We start from the raw sequence: 25120 nt of genomic DNA on the forward strand, positions 1-25120 counted from the left end.
GTGAAATAAGTCAGACAGAGAAAGACAAATACTAAATGATTTCCCTCATATGGGGAATACAATAAACAAAGAAAGAAACAGAATAAATGAACAAACCAAATGAGAACAAACAGGCAGATACAGAGAACAGAGTAGTGATTACCAGAGCGGAAGGGCAAAATGGGTAAAGGGGATCAACTGTATGATGATGGATGGAAACTAAATTTTTTGTGGTAAGTAGGCTATAGGGTATATAGAAGTAGAAATATAATGTACACGTGAAACTTATATATTGTTATAAACCAGTGTTACCTCAATTAAAGAAAAAACCAAACAAACAACTTAGTGGCTTAAAACAATGACAACATTTATTTTGCTTATGAATTTGTAATTTGGGTAAGGCTCAGCAAAAATGGCTCATTTCTGCTCTGTCTGGCCTCCATCGGGGTGGCTTGAAAACTGGGGGCTGGAATCATCTGGAGTCTGGCTGACTCACAATGGATGCTTGCTGTCAGCTAGGTCTTAGCTGGACTCTTGGCCAGAACACCTTCACAAGGTCGCTACATATAGCTTGGGCTTCCTTACAACATGGTGGCTAAGTTCCAAGGGTGAGTGTTCCAAGAGAAAGAGTCAGGTGGACACTGTATCGCCTTTTATGACCTAACCTCAGAAGTCATGTAGTATCAAATCCATTGTATTCTATTTATTAGAAGGGAGTCACTCCTGATGTGGAATGAGAGTCTACCTTTAGATGGGAGAAGTGTCAAATGATTTGCAGACATGTTTATAAACCACCATGGGCTTGAATGGGCTGGGCTTCTGCACTCTGCCTTTATTCACTTGATGGGTAGAGGGTGAGGGCATCATCTTTTCCCCTCCTTTAGACCCTTCCTTCCTTGGGGATCCAAAAGGAAGTTTGAGCCTGGAGATGAAGTCAAGGAAGAGCAGCTCTTCAGGCTCTCCAATGAAACACACTTGGGGACTTCCCTGGTGGTGCAGTGGTTAAGAATCCACCTGCCAATGCAGGTGACATGGGTTTGAGCCCTGGTCCGGGAAGATCCCACGTGCCGCGGAGCAACTAAGCCTGTACGCCACAATTACTGAAGCCTGTGCGCCTAGAGCCCATGCTCAGCAACAAGAGAAGCCACTGCAATGAGAAGCCCGCGCACCACAACGAAGAGTAGCCCCCGCTCGCTGCAACTAGAGGAAGCCTGAACGCAGCAACGAAGACACAACACAGCCAAAAATGAGTCAAAAAAAAAAAAAACAAAAACCGGCTTCCCTGGTGGCGCAGTGGTTGAGAGTCCGCCTGCCGATGGAGGGGACACGGGTTCGTGCCCTGGTCCGGGAGGATCCCACATGCCGCGGAGCGGCTGGGCCCGTGAGCCATGGCTGCTGAGCCTGCGCGTCTGGAGCCTGTGCTCCGCAACGGGAGAGGCCACAACAGTGAGAGGCCTGCGTACCGCGAAAACAAAACAAAACAAAACAAAAAAAACACTCTTGGATTTGAACCCTGACTGTCATTTACCAGCTCTTTGTTCTTGGGTGAGTCACTTAACCTTGGATAAGCCTCATTTTCTTCAACTGTAAAATCAGAGTATCCTCCTCATGGAGTTATTTTAAGGATTAAATGAGTTAATAGATGAGTTACATAATACATGCTCAGAAGCAGGGACGTGTGCACAGTAAACACTCCATGTGTTAGCTGTTGCTAATATGATTATTCAACAAGTTTATTAATATTTCATTGACTCAGGCTTAGGTGAGTTCTGGGCTAGATGCTGGGATTACGAAAGCGAGCATGAAAGGGTTTCGGCTTCCAGGAACCAGAAGCTTAGGGGAAATGTTTTCAAGCATATGTGAGCAAAGAGTCCAGGCTTTGGAGGCAGCCACACCTGATTCTCATTCTGAGTTTGCCTGTAGTCTCTATCTGTGGGACCCTGGACCAGTCTTTCGTCTTTCAACTTTCTCGGCCATAGTTTCCTAGTGGAAAATGAGAATTATAACAGTACCTACCTCACAGGGTTTTGGTGAGGATCAAACAAGATAATCTATGTAAAAAGCTTAGCACAGTTCCTGGAAAGTGGTGATTGTTTTATGAATGTTAATCATTAATTTTATTTATCAGGAAGTAGGCTAACAAGTGGATTCATTAGAGTCCAATGTGGAGAATGCCAAACTGGATGGGGAAACAACCTGCTAAAGGAGTCCAGCAGAAGAGATCAATTTTGCTAGGAAGAATCTCAGAAAGCCTGGAGGCGGTGATGTGGGCACCCGGCTTTGAAGAATGAGTAAGAGTTCTCAGCTAGGGAATGAGGAAAGAGAAGATATTCCAGGTGGAAGCAAGGAGATTTGCAAAGGCATGAAGTTACAGAAGGTGTCGACATGTTTGGAGGAAGGTGATAAATTCAGTGTGGGAACTTCCGGGTGTGTGGGATGGAGGGGATGAGACTGGAAAAGGGAGTTCAGATCAAAGCATTGGCTCAAGTGAGAGAAACTGCTGACTTTAAGCCAAGGGCAGCCTTGGCGGTATGGAGAAAGGCCAGTGGCTGGGCTGGAGGGAGCTTTTGTAGGTGGAACAGATAGATTCAGGGCTAGATGTTCCATGTGAATTGAGCGGAGGGCAGTGAGGGAAACAAAGGCCAGCTGCAGAGGAGTCAGGGAGGAGGGCAGGGTTTGGGTGGATGGAACAAAGTTATGAGACGTGGACTCTCAAATCCACTGCACCACCAGGGAAGTCCCAGACCCTATATTGTTAAGGAGGTAGTCAACTGCATGGGAGAGCACAGCTAAAGCAGAGTTTAGGTGAAGTGGAAGGTGGGGGATATCTGTCCTGAAGTGAAGATTAAGATAAATGCAGCCACCAACACACACACACACACTACGGACACATATAGCAATTTCCACGCTGGGCTGGGTCTACAGGAGGGCAATAGGAAACTCTCAATCCCACCATGAGTGACCCTATCAGTTGCCCTATAGATGCTCTCACCTCTCACTTGCATATAAGGTGGTCCAAGGGTCTAAATTGGGGAACCAGGAGAATTTGTGAGTAAAAGCTCATGCTGAATATTTCTGGGACTAGACTCCATAGTCACCAGCAAACTCTCAGAAGTATCTATGATCCCCCAACGGTTAGGCGTCATTGGTTTTCTCACCAGAAATTAATAAGAATAGCTATCCTTGGGGAGAAGGATTGGTGGGGGAAGGGGGGAGATTTTCAGTTTTAAGTTTTGACTTTTCTTAACTGTCTGAATTTTCTAACCACAAACGTGTGAGTTTCATTGAAAAAACTGTCATTAGGGTTTATTTGGGTGGTGAGATAACAGGCCCTTTTTAGATTTCATCTTACTACCTCTTTGTACTAAACAAACACAACAAACACAAACAAACACTAATAGCTGTTATTTTTTAAAAACCCTGATAGTCTTAACACACACACACACAAAATCACACTATTATGCAAAGTACATCCTCTATTATGTAAGGTAAAATGTCTACATTTCCTATAAACTACTAGTTTTAATGCAGTAAAACTTGCATTTGAAGTAGATAAGGCGAAAAAGAAAAAGGCACACCATTTCAAGTATTTCAACTCAGACGCATAAAAACAATGTGTACATGTGTCATTCTTCATCTGTACTGTCTCCTCATTCCCTTGAACCGGCCAGTGTGCGAGCCGTTGGCCTTTGATGCTCGAAGCCAAGACGGAACGCAGGACTGGGTTAAATCCACTACCCTCTCCCCACGCACTCTAGTAATTACTCTATTTCCACGTCATGTTTCCGGGTGTGTGTGTCCCGACTCACGCAGAAACTGAAATTCAAAGCAGGCGGGAGTCACCCATGTTCTTTTTGCTGTCCCCAGAAACCCAATTCAGGCGTTGGGCCCCTAGAGGATCTGGAGATACCTGGGGACTGTCTAACTGGCTGATTCCCACGTGGTAAGTGGCTCCCGACCTCGCCCCCACGTGGTGTCAAGGGCCGGGAAGAGGGAGAGCAGGCAGAAGAGAGCCGCATCAGGGCCATTTAAAGTGTCTTTGACGTCACGCACTGCCAGGAACTCAGCTGAGTTTTCAGCAGGACATTCCGGTCATCTTCCCTCCCTCCCCCCGGGCCTCTCTGCCCAAGGCCTCGGTTCTTCTCCTGCTGTTACGGAGGGAGGAGCACTAAGCCCTCGGAACAGCCAGAACAGGGGCGTTCCCAACCTTCTATTGGCTCCGCCCTTTCTCCAAGAGGCTCTTCTTATTGGCCAGTGGGTGGGGCATCGGTTGTACAGTACACTCACCAGGACCTCTGGGTGGCCGAGAAAACTGGTTGTCTCATGAATTATGCATGAGCGGCGTGTCACGGCCCGGCGGGGCTGGGCGGGGATTGGCTGGAGGGACTGTAATTCAGCGGTTTCCGGAGCTGGGGCAGCGTAGACTGGTAGGGGGAGGCTGGGGTTCTGACGTCGCCGCGGAGGGAGCGAGCCCGAACCGGATCCTTGACAAGAACCCCAGCTCGGCGCTTACCCCACATCTGCTAGGCGAGACTCCGCGGCCTGAGGGACCCCGCGGCCCGCACCCCGGCGCAAGCGCAGCCCCGGCCAGTCGGGCCTCAGTCCGAGCAGCAGGTGAAGGGGATTAAGGGTGGGGCTGCCCCCCGACGGCCTCCAGGCCTGGGCATCCCCGGGCGGGGGCGGGGGGCGAGCGCTGGGAGCCTCTGGGGTGTTTGGGGGAGTAGTGGATGGAAACTTCAGTGGGTCGAGGGGATACGAGGAGAAACGGAGGGTAGCTCTGAAGGGACAGCTCCCCGGGATGACAGGAGCCGGCCTCTGAAGGGACAGGGTGCGCTGGAAGGAAGTTTCGTTCTTTGGAGAAAGGGGAGACGCCGAGGAAGAGAGAATGGGCTGGAGGGGGAGGACTGTGGGGCGAGGGCACTCTAGGGTGGGGGGGCAGGAGTGAGGGACAGCCCCCCAACTTCCTGCTCCCTGGGGCTCTGGGGACGTTCCGGCCACAGGAGCGACTGTCACGCCGGCGGAGATCTCCACAGAGGTTGGTGGGGCGGGTTGGCAAGCGCCTCCTCCCCGCCCCCCGGCGGGGCCCGGCGGCTCCCGGCTGAGCCACTTCCTCCGCCTTGCCCTGTTCCCGCTCCTTTAGGAGCCAGCTGTGCCCCCCTGGAGGAGGTAGGAATAGGTGTCTTCCCCCTACAGCCTCATGGACTGGTTGGTTGTGGGTAGGATTATTGCATAAGAATCAAGTTTCCTGTAGAGAAATTGACAGTCTTGTACTCTTTCTAAATTCCCTCCCGTCTTTTTCTAGGTTAAAGTCGTGATTCCCTCCTCCCCCTTCTAAAAAAACAGAATAAAACCCCCATCAAGCCAGCTCTAGAGGGAAATAAACCTATTTCCTCCTTGACATTGTTCTTTTATAAACACCTGGTAAACTTGGCCAGAAGATGAATAATTGAGCCCTTGCGTTTACTGGATTGTGGTGTTGCTTAATTGCATAGGACAGAATGAACCAATACAGAGTGGGAGTTTTCTGTCTCAGAGCCAACATTTTGGGTAAATGCAGAGGAGAGGGAAACGAAGACAGGCTGGCCTTGGCAAAGTCATGTGTGCAAACTTTACCTGTGTTTGGGGGTGTGGTTGCACTTAAGTTAGCAAAATTCAAACCATCACCCAAGTTGTTTTTCCCGTGTTTAGTCCACATCCCTCTGTGTTATATCAGGTGGATGTATGGTACTGACACACTTATTCGTATTAAAAATGTATGTAAGGTGTCCCTGCTGGTTTTTATTGTGTGTGCATCTAAAGGGTATATTTATTCTGTGTGTGGGTTGTAATTTTTTGGCTGGCTGGGCTGATACAGCATTGGTTTGAATAAATCAGAACAGTAAATTATCTCAATCTTTTATATGTGGATTTAGACTGTGTTATGACTTGATTCAACCAATTTTCTGTTTTATATTAAATATATCTATTCCCTGAGTCAACACATTTATTTCCTTATTACATGTGCCAGACTGGGGTACTAGTAGAATTTTTGCAGTGACATTTGCACAGTGGGATGGAGGAAAGAAATCTTCAAAACAAAACAAGACAAAAAATGTAGATGTTAGAGACTTGATCTTATTAATCTCTATATCTGCTAGCATATCCACCACAAAGAACCACTAGAAAATTCATAAATCTTTTATATGTAGTTCTTTTGGGAAGAATAGCCATGTAGAAATATCCACAGTTATGACTTGACCCACAAAGGGTAGATAGTTCATATAACCTTAATTCTGTTTTGTAGATAAGGAAATTGAGATCAAAGGAACAAAACACTTGCCTGGGGCAGCAGAGTGTCATAGTGGTGGAATTTGTACCTTCTGTATATTTTGTTTGCTTTTGACTATCTATGCTTAAGTATTAGATCTTGATTTAGTGTGACTGTAGGCCCTGCTGGGAAAGATGTCAGTGAAATTCTGACATATACCTAGACAATGAAATACCACCAGTAGTCTGTAAGACTCCAAGGGAGATATTTAATAAACAGGTGAAAAATGATATACAAATGGGGTTTCCTTAGGTTTTTAGGTTTTGTTTTGTTTTGTTTCCTATCTAACTGCTATGGCTAACTTGGGAAGTAACTTTTTTTTTTTTAATATTTTATATTGGAGCATAGTTGATTAACAGTGTTGTGTTAGTTTCAGGTGTACAGCAAAGTGATTCAGTTATACATATACATGTATCTATTGTTTTTCAAATTCTTTTCCCATTTAGGTTATTACAGAATAGTGAGCAGCATTCCCTGTGCTATACAGTAGGTCCTTGTTGGTTATCTGTTGTAAATATAGCAGTGTGTACCTGTCAATCCCAAACTCCCAATCTGTCCCTCCCCACAAGTAGCTAACGGTATAGTGTACATAATTTACCATCAGAATTTAGCTGTTTGCTAATGGAAAGAGATGTTTATTTAGGCAAGTTTGTAGGTGAAGGACAGTCATGACCTAAATGTCATATAAACCAAAGTGCCTTGTGGCTTGATCAGTGGTCATTTGTGTCTCTAGAAAGTTGCTTTCTCCTCCCTGCCTCTGCACATCTTGACTTTCAGATGGTGAGATGGGGCAGAGGTGGTGGCCATCATTACAGATGCCGAGTCTGGCACCTTTTAATCTTATGGCTTTCTCAGAGGTGATGTACAAATCAACAAATATTTACTTTTTACAACTTTGTGGAAGTTGCTATGAGGAACAAGACGCCTTGTTTACAGAACTTGAGGTCTACTGAGGCAGCTTCATAAATGCTTTATCCATGGTAGTGCAACATGTTTTCCTCAAAGAGGTGGTGAGACATTAAGCCTGTGCTGTCCAACAAGGTAGCTATTATATATTAAAAAACATATAGCACAGATATAGAACATTTCCATTATCGTAGAAAGTTCTGTTGGACAGTGCTTCACTAAGCGCTACAGGTCTTCAGTAGAAGGATTAGTTATGAGGTTGCGGTTGTCTAGAAGTCTTCTTGCTAACTGAGAGCTTTGGTCTAGGGCCCAAATAATGGTTGGCATTTGACAGATATAAAGAATTTGGGGTGAGGAGGTATGGTGATATAACACAAACAAAATCCTGGTAGATTAGGAAGGTAAGTAGGGGAGGAGTGCCTGCATATAAGAGGTCTTGAATGCAAGACCAATGAATTTAAAGATTTTTGAGGCTGAATACTGGTGTTTAATTATGGAGTGCGTACCCCATGCCTGACCTTGGTTAACTTGTACAAAGTAAGTCGGTACATACGGCCTCTGCCCTAGGGGAGTTGTCACTGAAGCTGACCTTATACACTGGGCCAGCACTCAAAAAGAGGGGTCCTGACTTATTGGATTTGTGTTGTTAAGTGCAGAAGTGCTTTTTGAGGATTTTTAATTGGCTACAAATGTCCACTCACATTTTCTGTCTTCCATATTTAAAAAAATTTATCATAACTTTTGGGTCATGTATAACAACCAGCCATAGAGCACTTGAAGGGCATCCCCAGATCCTGGAGAACTCCTGGTGTCCTGGGGCAGCCTTGGTGAGGTCCAGCAGGATGACACCCCTGGGCTACTTCATACTTCAGTCTTTGTTGGTTATCGTGAAAAAAAGTAATATTGTGGTTACACATTAGTTACAAGGAACCTTGGCTTACTATGGGGCACTTTTGTCAGGAATGCTAGATGGTACTTTGGTGGTAAGTTGTTTGAAATGTCTCCAGTTTTTAAAAGGAATAGCATATGCAAGAAAATTTCTGTTATGGTCAGTTCTCCTATATCAGTATTATCACAACTCGGTTCAGATCAGCAAGCATATTATATATTGAGAGCTAACTATTGTGCTAGGCAGGATCCAAGGATAATGCACTATGGTCCCTGTTTTCACAGAACCGGAAGTGGTGTTGTCGGGGCCGGCGTCAGTATGGACTTAGGGTTGGGAAGATGATAGCACAGTGGTTCAGAGGTCAGGCTCTGGAGTCAGACACATCTGGGATTGGATCTTGGATCTGCCACTTCTTAGTCAGAATCTGAACCTCAGTTTTCTTATCTGTAAAAGGATAGGATAACAGTACTTATCTCCTAGGGCTGTTGAAGACTCCAGGAGATAATGCAGGTAAAATACTTAGCATAATGCCTGGTACACATTACCAGGAGATTAACTCTTTTTAGGGGTGAGAGAAAGGCTCTATCTTAGAGGGGTATTCACATGGGAACACCTGAAAATGGTTTTGTAGGATCGGTGGGAATTCTCCCAACAAAGCTGAGTGGTGAATAGTTGCATTCAAGGCTGAGGGAACGTGAGTGTGCAGAGGCTTAAAACAGCATAGTATGTTCAGGGAGCTATAGGTAGAAGTTCTTAATTTAGGAGAACTGAGGGGAAAGGAAGCTACGGCTCTTAGCCCTTCTCTTCTGTTAATAATTGGGTTCAAATGTCATTAAGTTGTTTTGTCCTGTTTATGAAAGTAATGCATGCTACTGTAAATAAATTTATATTTGTAGAAATATAAACTATGTATATTTTATATATATGTCTTATTAATTTGGTGTATGTTTCTCCAGCTTTTTTGCAGCTTTTTCTACTTACCAATTTATCTTGGACAATTTTATTGCAAATTCCTTTTATTTTTATTTTTTATAAATTTATTTATTTATTTTTGGCTGCGTTGGGTCTTTGTTGCTGTGCGTGGACTTTCTCTAGTTGCGGCGAGCAGGGGCTACTGTTCTCTGTGGTGCACAGGCTGCTCACTGCGGTGGCTTCTCTTGTTGCAGAGCACGGGCTCTAGAGCGCAGGCTCAGTAGTTGTGGCGCGCGGGCTTAGTTGCTCCGTGGCATGTGGGATCTTCCCGGACCAGGGCTTGAACCTGTGTGCCCTGCATTGGCAGGTGGATTCTTAACAACTGCGCCACCAGGGAAACCCCACAAATTCCTTTTTAACAGCCTAATAAAAGAATAATAAGGAAGGCAGATCTGCCCCCCAAATAAAATAAGGTTTAGATTGTCTGGCTTTCCTTTCTGCTATGCACCCCCCATCCATATGAATAAATGACTTCCCTAATCACTGAACTTTTCCCTGACTTTTTAACTACATCAAACAAGGAACTTATGTTTTGAGCTTTCCTAAGGTAGCTGTTACTGTAGTGTCGAAATGCTTGGGCAGTGAGTTTGAGGGTTTCATGGTCCACAGTTGCAATAAGAGTTAAAAGAATGGTGATGAGATCAGACTTCCTGGGCTTTAATCCCGGATCCAGCACCTCTTAGATCTTGGGTCAGTTGCTTTAACTTCTCCAGGTTTCAGTTTCTCTGTCCATAAAATGCAAATGCCAGGTCCAGTTGTAAGGGATTTGTGAGGATTGAGCAAGATTTGAAGCAACGTATATGAAGTACTTTGCACAGTGCTTGGGAGATAGCTAAAATTGGAGTGCTTAATAATTACTATTATTAAAACCTGCAATATCTATCTAACTATAAAGTTAGGCCAGTTATGATTCACAGTAACCTTTAATGACCCAGAGGAAAGAAGGAGTAATCAGGAGATTCTAACCTAATAGGAAAAAAACTAAATGAATAGGGATGAGGGGGATTTACACTGTGGTGGGGGAAATGAAGTCTATCACGTAAAAGGAATAGACAAGGCAAACCATAAATTCCTGTTTACACAGATGCCCTTGTCATACATATGTCTCTTTGCGTCTTCTGATTGTGGCCCATTTATTTGAAGTAATATTCAACACATTAAATTTTAATGACCACTTAGGATTTGAACAGTCCCTTGGAGTTCTTCTTGATACAAAAAGTGCACATAATATGAAAGGTTTCAGGGGTATGGGAGTCAGGCAAGGACGGTGGGACAGCATGCAGCTTGGGGGGGTGAGGCAGCATCCTAAGTAGAGTGAATGATCTGTACGAGGCTGGGAAGTGATTTGTCCCTTCACTTCTGTGTGTGTGTGTGTGTGTGTGTGTGTGTGCGCGCGCATTGGAGGAGTCTAGCTTTGCTTTCCTGTCTTGTAACTTTTCTTTGCAAACAAATACTCAAAACAGCCTTGTGGTTTAAGAAGAGCCATTCAGCACCTTCATGAAACGGGTTCTCTTGCACCAGCTCTCCAGTTTGGGGTCAGAGAAGGCTGGAGAGAAAAGGCCTCCCGGCTGTTTCTTGGCCGAATGTGGGGCAGGAGGAAGCCAGCAGAGTTTGAAAGAGAAAGTAAACCTTCTGGTAAATAAATGGCTTCCCTATTGTGGAGGAGGAGTGCAAATTATTAGGGGGATGTTTGGGTAGTTTTTGTAGAAGCCGTTTCTGAAGACTGATTGAGATTATTGAAGGTGAGCCCGATTTAGGAAAACCCTGCCTGGTCTGCTGTGAACTGACTGTTTTCCCGCTTTGTTGATTGATTTTATTAGTTTGTGGCAGCCTGACCTCGCATTCTTGTTATGAGAATTGGAGGATTTGAGTGTGACCTTGAGCACCTGCTTAGGTGAAAGCTTCTTAAAATGCATGTTTTTCGCTTCTATTCTAATGTTAATTTTGTTTTTACTTTTGAGCAAACGCTTTTCCTGACAGAGTCTAAAATCAGGAGACTTTCCTTTTGTTCTCTCCTCACCCCCACCCCCCAGTTCACCCAAATGTAGTCCTCAAAACCTCAAACCCCAGATGTTAGCTGTGTAATTACCTCTCCTCTAAACCAAGCAAAGTGCAATCATCCATTGAGTTAGCATTAAAATCGTCGGCCTTCGAATTTCTTTCTACTTGTGGTTTAGACACAATAAATATTTAATCTCAGACCGACTTTGCCTTTGGGCCTCTTTTTATCAGTAGGTTTAGGGAAAGCAAGTTTATTGAAACATTAGCCAAAATAGAACGTAATTAGGATGGTCACTCTCTTGTGCACAGGGGCAGGTGGAATAATCAAAGCATTCTGAAGCCAAATCTCAATATTTATTCTTCTGGGTATTTTTTTTTTTTTTTTTGCCTCTCACTGTTGTGGCCTCTCTCGTTGTGGAGCACAGGCTCCGGACGCGCAGGCTCAGCGGCCATGGCTCACGGGCCCAGCCGCTCCGCAGCATGTGGGATCTTCCCGGACCGGGGTATGAACCCGTGTCCCCTACATCGGCAGGCGGACTCTCAACCACTGAGCCACCAGGGAAGCCCCTCAATATTTATTCTTAATTCCACGTGTTATTGTCCCTTTTCATTCGAGTACATAAATAAGAGTGGCCTGTAAGTAGAAGCAGCTGGGACACTTGAGGGTCCTAATTACTACGTTGAAGAATCCTAGGTTCATGGAGCCATTTAAGATTCCTGTTTCTCAAATGTACTGCTGTGGTAGGGGATGTCAGTAGGGGTGGGGGTGAGGGAGGTTAGGTGAACTCTGTACTTCCCACTCAATTTTGCTTTGAACCTAAAATTGCTCTAAAAAGTCAAGCTTATTAATTTAAAAAAAATCCTGCAGAAATATCTGAGGTGTCCTGGGTCAGAAGTGCCCGGTGTACAGCTGTGTGATTCCAATGACTTCCTTCTACCTCAGGGTACCCTAAGCTTGGCAATGAGAGTTCCATGCTTTAACCCAGTGAGTATCTCTCAAGTAATGGAGAATGAGATGAACCTGCTTCCTCTTTCCTTAGGAAAGATAGGTTAAGAATGCTAGTCTTAACCACAGATTTGCAGCAAGGATGTATCAGTTTTGTTTTTCAGTTCCAGATTTCAGTTTTCTTATTTGGGGGGGTGGGGTTTTAATTAGTACAGTAAGTGGAAAGTCTCCCCTTCACCTTATCCTCTGAACTCTCTCTCCCAGGGACAGCTAGTTACCTATTTCTTATCTTTCTAGAGTGATTGTGCGTGTTATACAAGCAAATGTGTTATTCTCTCTCTCTTTTTCCTTCCAGAGATAGTAGCAAATTATACGCGTAACTTTGTATCTTACTTTTTGTCACTTTGTTTATCTTAGAAAATATTCCATGTGAATATGTTTATATCCGCCTCATGTTTTTAAGATCTGCATGGTGTGGATTTAGGGTGGGATGAAATATTCAGTATTGTGATCTCAGGAGAACTTGGAGGGGAAATTTCAGTTTATTGTTGCTTTAAAAAAAATTCTTCATAGTAGTCTTCTAGGCTATGGATGTCATAATTTATTTAATATCCTAATGATAGGCATAGACTGCAGAATCTAAAGACAGAAAGCAGTGTTGTAAGTATCATCATGTTTGTCTTGAGGCACGTATGAATACATCTGTACCTGTATACTTTTAATGTTTTAATCATCATATGCATACTGCTTAGAAATGTAGCTTTGCAATGAACAGAGTGCACATTTCCCTCCTTAAACGTATATTTAATTCTGGGGAGAAGTCTAGCTACCTCATTTTTTTTTTTTAATATTTATTTATTTGGCTGCGCCGGCTCTTAGTTGCGGCAGGCAGGATCTTTGTTGCCGTGTGCGGGATCTTTAGTTGCAGCATGAGGTGTCTTTGGTTGCAGCATGCGGGATCTAGTTCCCTGACCAGGGATCGAACCCAGGCCTCCTGAACTGCGAGCATGGAGTCTTACCTGCTGGACCACCAGGGAAGTCCCTAGCTACCTCATAAAATATGAAACTCCAGTGAGTGTCTGTTACTTGGGCAGGTAGGAATTGTTGCACACCCTACCCACCCCCCCCAATATTTTTTAAAGCTTGCTGTTCATATACCTATGATACCAAGGTCCAGCTTCTATTAATGTCAACGGCTCCATCCTTAAATCACCACACACTGTTTTGTGTAAGCTCCTGCTGCTCCTTTGGCCAGTGGTGGTGGGGTTTTTGTATTGTTCCCATGGATAGTTTGCTCATTGATGCTTCTGTTTGAGTTGTCTGTAGGAGCAGTTCTCAGAGTGTGGTCCGCAGACCCCGGTGGGTCTCAGAGCCTTTCTTGGTGGGTCTTTGAGATCAAAACTATTTTCATAGCATTATTTGTGTTTTTTATGTAGTTGGCATTTGCACTTATACTAGTAGCCATTGTACTCAGTGCACTCTCAGGAAAAAAAAATCTGATTTCCCTTAAGAATGTCTGTGATCAAACAGTGAACAATATTAATTTCATTATCTCTCAACTCTTGAGGATGTCTTTTTGATATTCTGTAATGAAATGGAAGGGATGCCTAAACCACTTCTGCTGCATAGAGAAGTACAGTAGAAAAGCACTGTGGTATTGTTTGAGTTGTGATCTCATACTAGCTGCTTTTTTCATGAAACACCATTTTTACTTGAAAGAATGATTGACAGACTGATGGGGATATTGGTAGGTATTTTCCCAAAAATGAATGAAGGGAAGCTTTCTCTTCAAGGAAAACAATTGACAGTATTTGTTACCGATGATAAAGTTTAAGCTTTCGATGATAAATTAGAGTGTGAGAAAACTTGTATCCACTACTGTGACTTTGACGGCTTCCCAGTATTAATTAATCTAATTTTTTGACAATAACAAATGTGATTTTGTGATAGTTTATAATGAAATGTGTTGACATTTGGAAGGTCTGCATGTCTCTGAAGTAGTGTTTTCCAAATGATTAATGCATGGCATTACAAAATCATGCATGGGAAAACATTCTACTCAGAATGCAAGATAGACTAATGGATCTTAATGTAACTGAGTGTGAAGAGTTCATTGCTGTGGTTTCAGAATCTGCATTGCATCTAACCTTTAAGAAACTACTACTTGTCGGGCTTCCCTGGTGGCGCAGTGGTTGAGAGTCCGCCTGCCGATGCAGGGGACACGGGTTCGTGCCCCGGTCCGGGAGGATCCTGCATGTTGCAGAGCGGCTGGGCCCGTGAGCCATGGCCGCTGAGCCTGCGTGTCCGGAGGCTGTGCTCCGCAACGGGAGAGGTCGCAATAGTGAGAGGCCCGCATACGGTAAAAAAAAAAAAAAAAAAAAAAGAAAAAAAAAAAAAAGAAACTACTACTTGTCAAGTTTTGGTGTAATATTAAAGAATATCCAGACTTATCTGCAAAGATAATTAAGATACTCTCCTCCTTTTCCAATTAGTATGAAGCCAAAATTTCTTCTACACTTCAACCAGAACAACATACTGCAACAGACTGAAAGAAAAACAGAGTTGTGAGAATCCAGCTGTCTTCTGTTAAGCCAAGCATTAGAGAAATCATTAAAGAAATTTCCAGAACTTTAACAATGCCAGTTTCCATTTTGTTGCTGTTGTTGTTTTGGAAAATAGGTTATTTTTCGTAGAGATGTTATTTATGTAATAGGTTTATTGCTTTTTTAATAAATTAATAAATATATTTAAAATTTCTCAGTTTTAATTTGTAATACAGTAAACATTGGTATACCTCCATAGAGAAGAACTCTTAGGGCTCCCCAATTTTTAAGGATATAAAGGGGTCCTGAGAACAAAAAGTTTGAGACTTGGTCTAAAGGTTTTAGCATAAGAACCCCTGGGATACTTGTTTAAAAAACAAGATTCTATGGTTCTGTTCTAGAGCCTGGTTTAGTAGATCTAGTGTCATTTTTAACAGGCAGCCCTGATACAGGTGGTCCTTGGTTTGAGAAATGCTGCCCTAATGAATCATAAGCTATAAAAGTCTTCAGATTAGTGAAGTCATATCCACAGGGTTTAGAAATCATTGTTGTTTTGAGGATGAAGGTAAATGGTAGATATGTGGTCTACTAAGTAAAAATGCTTTGGAGATTTCTTTTTATTCTGTTTGTTCTTCTTAGTATTTATGGAACTGAATATTAATCAAACAGATTATGACTATCAAAAGCATCACTTTACCAGATTAATGTTCAGTTTGGTTTTATTGATAGATTATCCATGAACATATTAAGACAGTTTCTGAAGGATTGGATTAACTTCTAAAGACAATTCTGGTAAAGAATTGTCTTTAAATTCTATAAGAAGTGTTCTATTTCAGACATGTCTTTTACTTTAGTACATGTAATGTAAATAAAGCTCTCATTTTCCTTTCTTCTTGTAGTTGCTTGTATTACTAATTCAAAGAGAAATTTATTTGTCAGAGATCACACAGCAGAAGTAAGACTTAAAAACCCCAACCTAAACTGGAATAGTGTTTCTAAATTCTAAATTATTATCTTTATAAGTATTTATTCTTTTTCTTTCTAAGCCATGTCCACTACCTCACTTACATTGCCAGATTATAATTTCATGAGTAATTGAGGCTTTTTCTTAACCTTTGCTTGTGTAGATGCTAATGGATAAGATCAGCTGTTCTCTGAAGAGCGCTCACATCATGCAAAATTATAATGTACAATGAGGTCACTTATTTTTCCAAGTATATTATTCATTTTGATAAGACTTTCATAGAAAAGCTTGTCTAATTGGGGAGATAGCTTATCTTCCTTCTTAAATATAATTGAAACTTTATGGGGTCAGATTTATCTTTTTTTTTTGGCGGTACACGGGCCTCTCACTGTGGTGGCCTCTCCCGTTGCAGAGCACAGGCTCCGGACGCGCAGGCTCAGCGGCCATGGCTCACAGGCCCAGCCGCTCCACGGCATGCGGAATCTTCCCGGACCGGGGCACGAACCTGTGTCCCCTGCATCGGCAGGCGGACTCTCAACAACTGCGCCACCAGGGAAGCCCAAAGACATTAACTTTTTTAAAAAATTTATTTATTTTATTTGTTTTATTTTTGGCTGTGTTGGGTCTTCGTTGCTGCACTTAGGCTTTCTCTAGTTGCAGCGAGTGGGGGCTACTCTTCGTTGCGGCGCACTGGCTTCTCATTGTGGTGGCTTCTCTTGTTGCAGAGCATGGGCTCTAGGCACGTGGGCTCAGTAGTTGTGGCTCGTGGGCTCAGTAGTTGTGGCATGCAGGCTCAGTAGTTGTGGTGCACGGGCTTAGTTGCTCCGCGGCATGTGGGATCTTCCCAGACCAGGACTTGAACTCGTGTCCGCATTGGCAGGCGGATTCTTAACCACTGTGCCACCAAGGAAGCCCGACACATTATTATTAACATTAGAGTTCACTGTTTGCATTCTAGGAATTTTGACAAATGTATAATGACATATATCCACCATTACAATATCATACAAAATAGTTTCACTGCCCTACAAATCCCCCGTACTCCACCTATACATCCCTCCCCCAAACCCCTGGCAACCACTGATCTTTTTTAATATCTGCATAGTTTTATCTTTTCCAGAATGTCATACAGTTGGAATCATACAGTATGTAGCCATTTCAGACTGCCTTCTTTCACTTGGCAACATTCATTCAGATTCCCCATGTCTTTTCAAGGCTTTATAGTGCATTTCTTTTTATTGCTGAATAATATTCCATTGTCTGTATGTACCACAGTTTGTTTATCCATTCACCTATCGAAGGACATCTTGATTGTTTCCAAGTTTTGGCAATTAAGAATGAAGTTGCTGTAAGTACTAATGTGCAGGTTTTTGTATAGACATAAGTTTTCGGCTCATTTGGGTAAATATCAAGGAGCAATGTTGCTAGATCCTAACTGAAGGAAGGAGTAAGAATGGTGGGTTGGAGGGTCACCAAGTTGAAGGGATACTGCTCTGTCACCATCCTGCTCACCCTTTTAGTGGTATTGGACACAGCTGAGCATCTTTTTTTTTTTTTTTTTCTTAAAACATTCTCTTCTCTTGGCTTCTGTGACATTTTCCCTGGTTTTTCTTCAGTCTTGCTGGTCTTTCCTGCTTGCCTTTCCTGGTTCATCTACCTGAACACTAATGTTGAAGTGCCTCAGGCCTCTGTCTGGGGCTCTCTTTTCTCCTCTTTTTCTGTGTTCTCTCCTTGGGTTATCTTATCCATTACTTTGACTTTATCATCTCCATCCTGATGACTGACTGACTACCAAGGGCGTATCTCCAACCCAGGTGTCTCCAGGCTCCCAATTCCTGTGTCCTGATGCTTAATTGACATTTCCCCTTGGGCAGTTGTAGTTATCTCCTATTTATCTTGTCCAAAACATAACTCTTTTTTTAAAAATTGAAGTAGTTGGGGACTTCCCTAGCGGTCCAGTGGTTAAGACTTCACGCTTCCAATGCAGGGGGCACAGGTTTGATCTCTGGTTGGGGAACTAAGATCCCACATGCCGCGTGGTGCAGCCAAAAAAATAAATAAATTAAAAAATTGAAGTAGTTGATTTGCAGTATTGTGTTAGTTTCAGGTGTACAGCAAAGTGATTCAGTTAAATATATGTATAAATTTTTTCAGATTCTTTACTATTATAGGTTATTACAAGATATTGAATATGGTTCCCTGTGCTATAAAGTAAATCCGTGTTGTTTATTTTATATATAGTGGTGTATATCTGTTAATCCCATACTCCTAATTTAAACCTCCCCCCAAGAAACATAACTCTTAAGCTTTCTGACCACAAGCTTGTGCCCTTCTCCCCACTCAGCTTTCCCCATCTAAGTAAATGGCATCACCACCTAGCCCATGGTACAAACCAAAAACCTAGGAATAGCCTTAATTCCCCCTTTCTCTCATACCTCTGCTTCTCTTCAAATCATCAGCAAGTCCTGCTGCTGGTTCTACCTCTAAAGTTTTCTTAAATTCCTTTACTTGTCTCGTCCTGACTTCTGGTCCTGCTCTATGGTAGACTAGATACCCTGAAAACCTCCCCTACAAAACACCAAGAAATGTTGGATACACTGAGCTCTCTAGGAAATTAGGGAAATCTTCAGAGGCAAAGATCAAACAGAATCGCACCAAAATAAGGGAGAAGTCCGCATATGATGGGTGTGGGTGTGGGGGGCATTTCCCTATCCCCATTACTAAAGATTTTTAGTTTAACAGCCCCTCTAGGCAGCAGACAGGGTCTTGCTCTTGGTAAGGAGTCGGCCAAGTCTGAAAGAATTCCTAAGCATAGGCCTGTCCATTTTAAGATTTGAATTTACACTCTCTTTGGTCCTGGAAACTCCAATCTGAGATTCTTAACATAATAAGGTCCCTTTTCCTTTAGGAGTCAGAACAAATAGCTTACATCCTTCCAGACGCCATATCTGAAGTATGACCCCAGTCACTAACTACCCTACATCTTTACTGCTCTTTTCACAAGTGGTAATTATCGTCCTCATTTACTTGTCTGTCTTCCTCCATCTCAAGGAGGGAAGAGACCTGTCTGTCCTGTTCACCACTCTATACTACTGAAGGATTTTTGTATTTTTTTTTTTTAATGAATGAACAAATGAATGGGTCAGTGATTCGAGTAAGTAGGCTCCTTCTGAGAGAAGATAAAATGACGTTGCATCAATTTTATTTTATTTTGGTACTAAGCATTTCACTTTAAGACAGTTTAAATTTTTATCCAGAGTAATCCATACAAATAATTTAGAAGTTGAAGAGTACTGAAAGACTCATGTTGAAAACAATAGTCTTCTGTCCCATCCATTCTCATTTCCAAGTATTACTTCCCAGAGACAGCTGCTTTGAAAGCATTTAGCTTTTTGGGGGGCATATTTACTTCTATGCTTCTAGATAATAAGCTTATGCTGCTATTTTAAAAAAATTTTTATTGGAGTATAGTTGATTTACAATGTTGTGTTTCAGATGTACAGCAAAGTGACTCAGTTGTACATGTACATATATCCACTTTTTTTTAGATTCTTTTCCCATATAGGCCATTACAGAGTGTTGAGTAGAGTTCCCTGTACTCTAAGCAGGTTTTTTTTAGTTATTTATTTTGTATATAGTAGTGTGTATATGTCAGTCCCAGTCTCCCAGTTTATCTCCCCATCCCCTGATACGCTACTACTTTTGAAATATCAAGTCTTAGACATCTTTTAACTTCCTGTTACCATTGATGAAGGTTTTCTTTCACCACTGCTCTTCCTTCCCATACCTCACAATGAAATCATAATTTTTATTTTTTAAATTTTTTATCATCATAATCTTTAAACCACTTTAGTTAAACCACTAAATCATGCATTTTATTTTGACTAAATAAGTATTGTTCACTGATAAGCCAAGTAGTGTACTATGATTACATTTCCTTTCTCATGCAAATATTTGTTTTTTCTGGAGTTAATGTTTTTATCTTAAAAATTGATTTAGTTTTCTTATACCTATTGCTAACTTTCCCCACATGTTCCAGCAGTTCTCTCAAATGCCTGGCAGTTTACTTCAGATATTTAAGCACATTGACAATCTATTCATCATTTTCTTGGCATCCCTCTCACCCCATCATCCTGCTGCAATCTGGGTCTCCTTTTTTTTTTTTTTTTTTTTTTTGCAGTACGCGGGCCTCTCACTGTTGTGGCCTCTCCCGTTGCAGAGCAACAGGCTCTGGACGCGCAGGCTCAGTGGCCATGGCTCATGGGCGCAGCCGCTCTGCGGCATGTGGGATCTTCCGGACCGGGGCACGAACCCGTGTCCCCTGCATCGGCAGGCGGACTCTCAACCACTGCGCCACCAGGGAAGCCCTGCGTCACCTTTTATTACTCTCCTATGTCAGATTCCCTTTTTCCTAGATCTCGCGTCTTCCTCTTTCTGGCTTGATTGCTTCATTTGCTGAACCACAAATTCTAGTAACACGCTATCAGGAAAAAGGTGCCTGGGAAATAAATTTTCTTTTGAGCATCTGAAATCTCTTTATTCTTTCTTCACACTTGAATGATTGGGTTGGGTGGGCACTGAATCATTTGTTCATCATTTCGAAGGCATTGTTGGCTCAGTTGGCTTTGAATCTTTCAGTGTCTGTGTTGAAAGTTTTTTTTTTTTTTTTTTTTGGCTGTATTGGGTCTTCGTTGCTGCGCGTGGGCTTTCTCTAGTTGCGGCGAGTGGGGGCTACTCTTTGTTGTGGTGTGCGAGCTTCTCACTGCAGTGGCTTCTCTTGTTGTGGAGCACGGGCTCTAGGCGCACGGGCTTCAGTTGTGGCACATGGGCTCAGTAGTTGTGGCTCGCGGGCTCTAGAACGCAGGCTCAGTAGTTGTGGTGCACGGGCTTGGCTGCTCCACGGCATGTGGGATCTTCCGGGACCAGGGCTCAAACCTGAGTTCCCTGCATTGGTAGGAGGATTCTTAACCACTGCGCCACCAGGGAAGTCCCTGTGTTGAAAGTTTGATGCTGTTCTGATTTCTGATCCTCTCCAAGAGACCTGGTTCTTTTCTCTGGAAGTTTGTATGACTTCTTCATTCCCACTGTTCTGAAATTTCACAGAATGTGCCTTCATGCGGGTTTATTTTCATTCATTGGATTGGGTTCTAGATGGGTCCCTTTCAATCTGGAAAGGGAAATTCTTATTATTTCTTTGATAATTCCCACTTTACCATTTTCCCCTTCTCTTTTTCTGTGAATCCTCTTGGTCAGATATTAGATCTTTTGGACAGATCATCTGAGTTGTGTTTTGTTTCCCCTCTGCTTCTATTTTCCATCTTTTTTGTTGTGGATTATATTCCAGAGGTTTCCTTGGCTCTTACAACCCATCTATTTAGATTTAAATTCTGGGTGACATTCTCAATTTCAAGAGTCCTTTCTCAGTTGCCATTTTCATCTTCATTTTTATCCTATTCCTGAGACATATATAATTTGTCTCTTTGAGGATACTATTTATAGTTTTGTGAAATTTTTGTATACGCCTAGTATTTTCTGATTCCTGAATTCCTTTTTTCTTTTGTTCATCTCTCTCTCTCATGTTGGAGGTTTTCTTCAAAAGTATTCTTTCTGTCTTCTGCTGGTTTCGGAGAAAGGTAGTTATCTGGAGGATCTAAATGCTTCTTATACAGATTTTTCAACCAATTCTCCTATTTTTAGCCAAACTTCTTATCCCTCCCTTCAACCATATCTACCACCTCCAACTTTGAGCTTTTTCAGGGTTATACAGCATACATTTACTGTTCAGTTTTCTCAGCTGTGCTAGACAGTTACCATCACTCTGCTTTCTGGATTCCAGAATTTTACTGACATCTTTTGTCCACTGTCATCTCATTTCCCATTCTTTGTCCTTGTGGGTTTGTACCCATTGCCCCTGCTTTACTGTCACTTTAGAAGGCCTGTGGGTCATGTTTAACCAGAAGATCTGTGTCTTGTCCTCTTGAGCACCCCTGTGTTTGCACATGCGCTGGTCCCTCTGCTTGGACTGGCTACCCCTTCCTCTCTAGCGTTACCAGCTCTCCTGCAGAACTGCTGTACCTTGGAAAGCCAGTGTACCTTGTAAAGTATAGCACCACTCCATTTCCATGTAATTACCTTGTTATTTGTCTGCCTTTCTTTCAAAACTGTATCTTCCTTGACAGGAGGGACCAGTTTGGACAAGTCCCAGGAACACCATTCACCTTGTTATTTTGGAGTTATGTTCCAGGAGTACACCCTGAACTTGTGCATTCCTCTCACTCTGGCAGAGAGACTATGAATTCTCCAATTCTGTGTTCCTTGGGGCTTAGCAAAGCACCTAGGAAAGAGGCACTCAAATGTTCAGTAAACCAGTGACACCTCTACATGTGGCCTTCTAAATGTCACAAGTTGGCTAGAAAGCCTCTGAGATGGAGATGTAGTGTATAGCATGATGACCATACTTAACCACACTGTACTGTATGGTTTTTGTTAGTTTGTTCAGTTTTTGTTTGATTTGTTTTTAATTTTGGCTGCACTGAACAGCTATGCGAGATCTCAGTTCCCCGACCAAGGATTGAACCCGGGCCACGGCAGTGAAAGCCCAGAATCCTAACCACTAGGCCACCAGGGAACTCCCTTGTATGTTTGAAAGTTGTGAAAGAGTAGATCTTAAAAGTTCTCATCACAAGAAAAAAATCTAACTTTGTGAAGTGATGGATGTTAACTAAACTTACAGTGGTAAGCATTTCACAATATACACATATTTCAAATCACTGTGTTGTATACCTAAAACTAATACAACGTTATATGTCAATTGTAGCTCAATAAAACTGAGGAAGAAAATAAAATAAAAGAAGACCTCTGAGAAAATGATATATTTTGTTTCTGTGCATTTTTGTCTACCGAGGTCACAGTATGTGATAAACTTTTTTTTCAGACCCCAACATATTCTTCAGAAGAATAGCAACTGTGACTCTTTCTTTCTGCCTGGATAGAAGATTTTCTCTTTGTAATCAGACTTTTCCCTACCATTCTAGCCGTATTTTTCTAGTTGTAAAATTGAAGGCTTGACCTACTCCTTGTCCTATTTTGTGGTGGAAAGAACACTAGACTAAGTCAGGAGACTGATTATTGGATGTTGTTCCCAATGGTCATGTCAGTGATCTATTTCCATGCCTGTGAAGTGAAGAGGTTGGATTTTATATATTTTAAGAGCTCTTAAACAACAATAACAACAACTATATGCTTTTTGTTATTGAGTTGGAGCCCAAGTGTCTTGAGGGTACAACATTGAAAAGCAGGCAATAGATTTCCTGTGTAAAGAGATTTACTGTTGATTCTAGGTTGGGTCGTAGACCTTTCACTTTGGGAATATCTCAAAATAAACTTACTCATCCGAGTGGTTTTATGTTTTATGAGATACCTCATTTCAGTGTCTATATGTCAGTATTTAGTTATATAATTTCTTCGGTTCTCCAGTACTACCAACAGGCTCATGTCATGTAATGTTCCCTTTTAGATGGCAGCAGGGAGCTAAAGTCTCATTATTGCGATTTAAGGAGTAACAACTCTACTGTGTAACAGTTTAGCTTGATAGGAAAAGCCTTATAATAAAAAAAAAAAATTGTGATGCTTACATTTTCTTTTTTTTTTTTGATGCTTACATTTTCATATAAATTCTTCTGTTGGGAAACTACATATTTGCTTTGTCACTTATAGAAAATTTTTATGAATTACTGTACCTATTAGATCATGCTTAAGGAAGACTAGCTTATGCCATTATGTGAAGTTAGTTAGCTGCTTAAGGTATTTCAGTCTTTGTGCTAAAAGTATGTTACAGATTTTTTTAACTTATTAATTTTCATTCCTTTATTCAACAATTATTTGAGCATTCTCTAGGTACTGGGGAAGTAGCAGTGAACAGAAGAAAGTCTGTTCTCATGGAGCTCACATCCCTAGCAGGTGGTGGTGGAGGAGAGAAACAAAAAAGAAATCTGTGGCGTATTGGATGGTGATGAGTATGTGAAAAAAATTCCTCAGGGGTAGATGTGCTGTTTTAGATAGTGGTATCAAGGGACATTTGCACAGAGACCTGAATAAAGTGAGGGAGCGAGCCAGGTAGCTGTCCAGGGGAAGAGCTTTCCAGGAGAGAGAAGAAGGTACAAAAGGCCTAGGGCAGAAATGGGTGTGGTGTGTTCCAGAAGCAGAAAAGAGAGAGGTGTGAGCTAAGGAGTGAGCAGTGGAGAGGTCAGAGAGGCATCCAGGGCAGAATGGACTGACTCTCTGGTGGACCATGGTGGGAGTTTGGATCTTCTTCTGAGTGGGTTTTGAGCAGAGGAATGAAATGATCTGGCTTATATTTTGAGAAGATCTATAATGTGGAGAATAGACTGTAGAGGGACAGGAGTGAGAGCATCAAGCATCAGTTAGGAGTTTAGTACAGTAGTTTAGGTAAGAGTTGATGGCGGCTTGGATTAAGATGGTCGCAGTGGAGGTAGTGAGAATTGCTCACGTTCTAGATATGTTTTTTTTTAATTAATTAATTAATTAATATTTTGGCTGTGTTGGGTCTTTGTTTCTGTGTGAGGGCTTTCTCTAGTTGCAGCAAGCGGGGACCACTCTTCATCGCGGTGTGCGGGCCTCTCACTATCGCGGCCTCTCTTGTTGCGGAGCACAGGCTCCAGACGCGCAGGCTCAGTAGTTGTGGCACACGGGCCTAGTTGCTCCGCGGCATGTGGGATCTTCCCAGCCCAGGGCTCGAACCCATGTCCCCTGCATTGGCAGGTAGATTCTCAACCACTGCGCCACCAGGGAAGCCTTCTAGATATGTTTTGAAGGTAGAGTCCACAGGATTTGTTAATGGATTGGATGTTGTGGGGGAGAGAAACAGAGAGAAGGAGGAAGAGGAGTCGGCTTATATTAAAGGTTTTTAGTGTGAGCACATGCAAGAGTGGATGTGTCATTTGCTAAAATGGGGAAGATTGGAGGGGAAGTTGGCTGGGAGAGGGTTTTTTTTTTAAAAAAATTTATTTATTTATTTTTGGCTGTGTTGGGTTTTCTTTGCTGCACGCGGGCTTTCTCTAGTTGCAGTGAGCGGGGGCTACTGTTTGTTGTGGTGCGCAGGCTTCTCATTGTGGTGGCTTTTCTTGTTGTGGAGCACGGGCTCTAGGATTCAGTAGTTGTGGCTCACAGGCTCAACAGTTGTGGCTCGCAGGCTCCAGAGCACAGGCTTAGTAGTTGTGGCTCACAGCCTTAGTTACTCCTTGGCATGTGGGATCTTCCTGGACCAGGGATCGAACCCGTGTCTCCTGCATTGGCAGGTGGATTCTTAACCACTGTGCCACCAGGGAAGTCCAGGGAGAGGTTTTTAATGAAAGGGTTAGTTTGGGGTACATTAAATTTGGGATGCTTGTTAGACACCCAAGTGGAGATATTGAGTAGGCAGTGAGATAGAGGACTCGATTTCATGGGAAAGGCTAGGGCTGGAGATGTAAATTTGGGGATTATCAGATGTTATTTTGAAGGAGTGAGACTGGATGAATCATTTAGAAAATGAGTACATAAAGGAAAGAAGAGATTAACTAGTGAAATAGTTTTAACAGCAAAGCCTTTCCCT

At 42.5% G+C, this 25120-nt stretch overlaps 1 protein-coding gene across 4 annotated transcripts in view; it reads left to right on the forward strand.

Annotated features, from left to right (window-relative positions):
• Positions 1–4371: 4371 nt before the first annotated feature.
• STAT3 (signal transducer and activator of transcription 3) overlaps positions 4372–25120 on the forward strand; it is a 64092-nt gene continuing 43343 nt past the window's right edge. For all 4 annotated transcript variants that reach the window (XM_082678615.1, XM_082678617.1, XM_082678616.1 and 1 more), the window contains exon 1: positions 4372–4593. The gene's annotated coding sequence lies outside the window, so the exon portion shown is untranslated. The remainder of the gene's footprint in view (positions 4594–25120) is intronic.

This window comes from Grampus griseus (assembly GCF_964374135.1).
Source record: "Grampus griseus genome assembly, chromosome: 20".
NCBI lineage: Eukaryota > Metazoa > Chordata > Mammalia > Artiodactyla > Delphinidae > Grampus > Grampus griseus.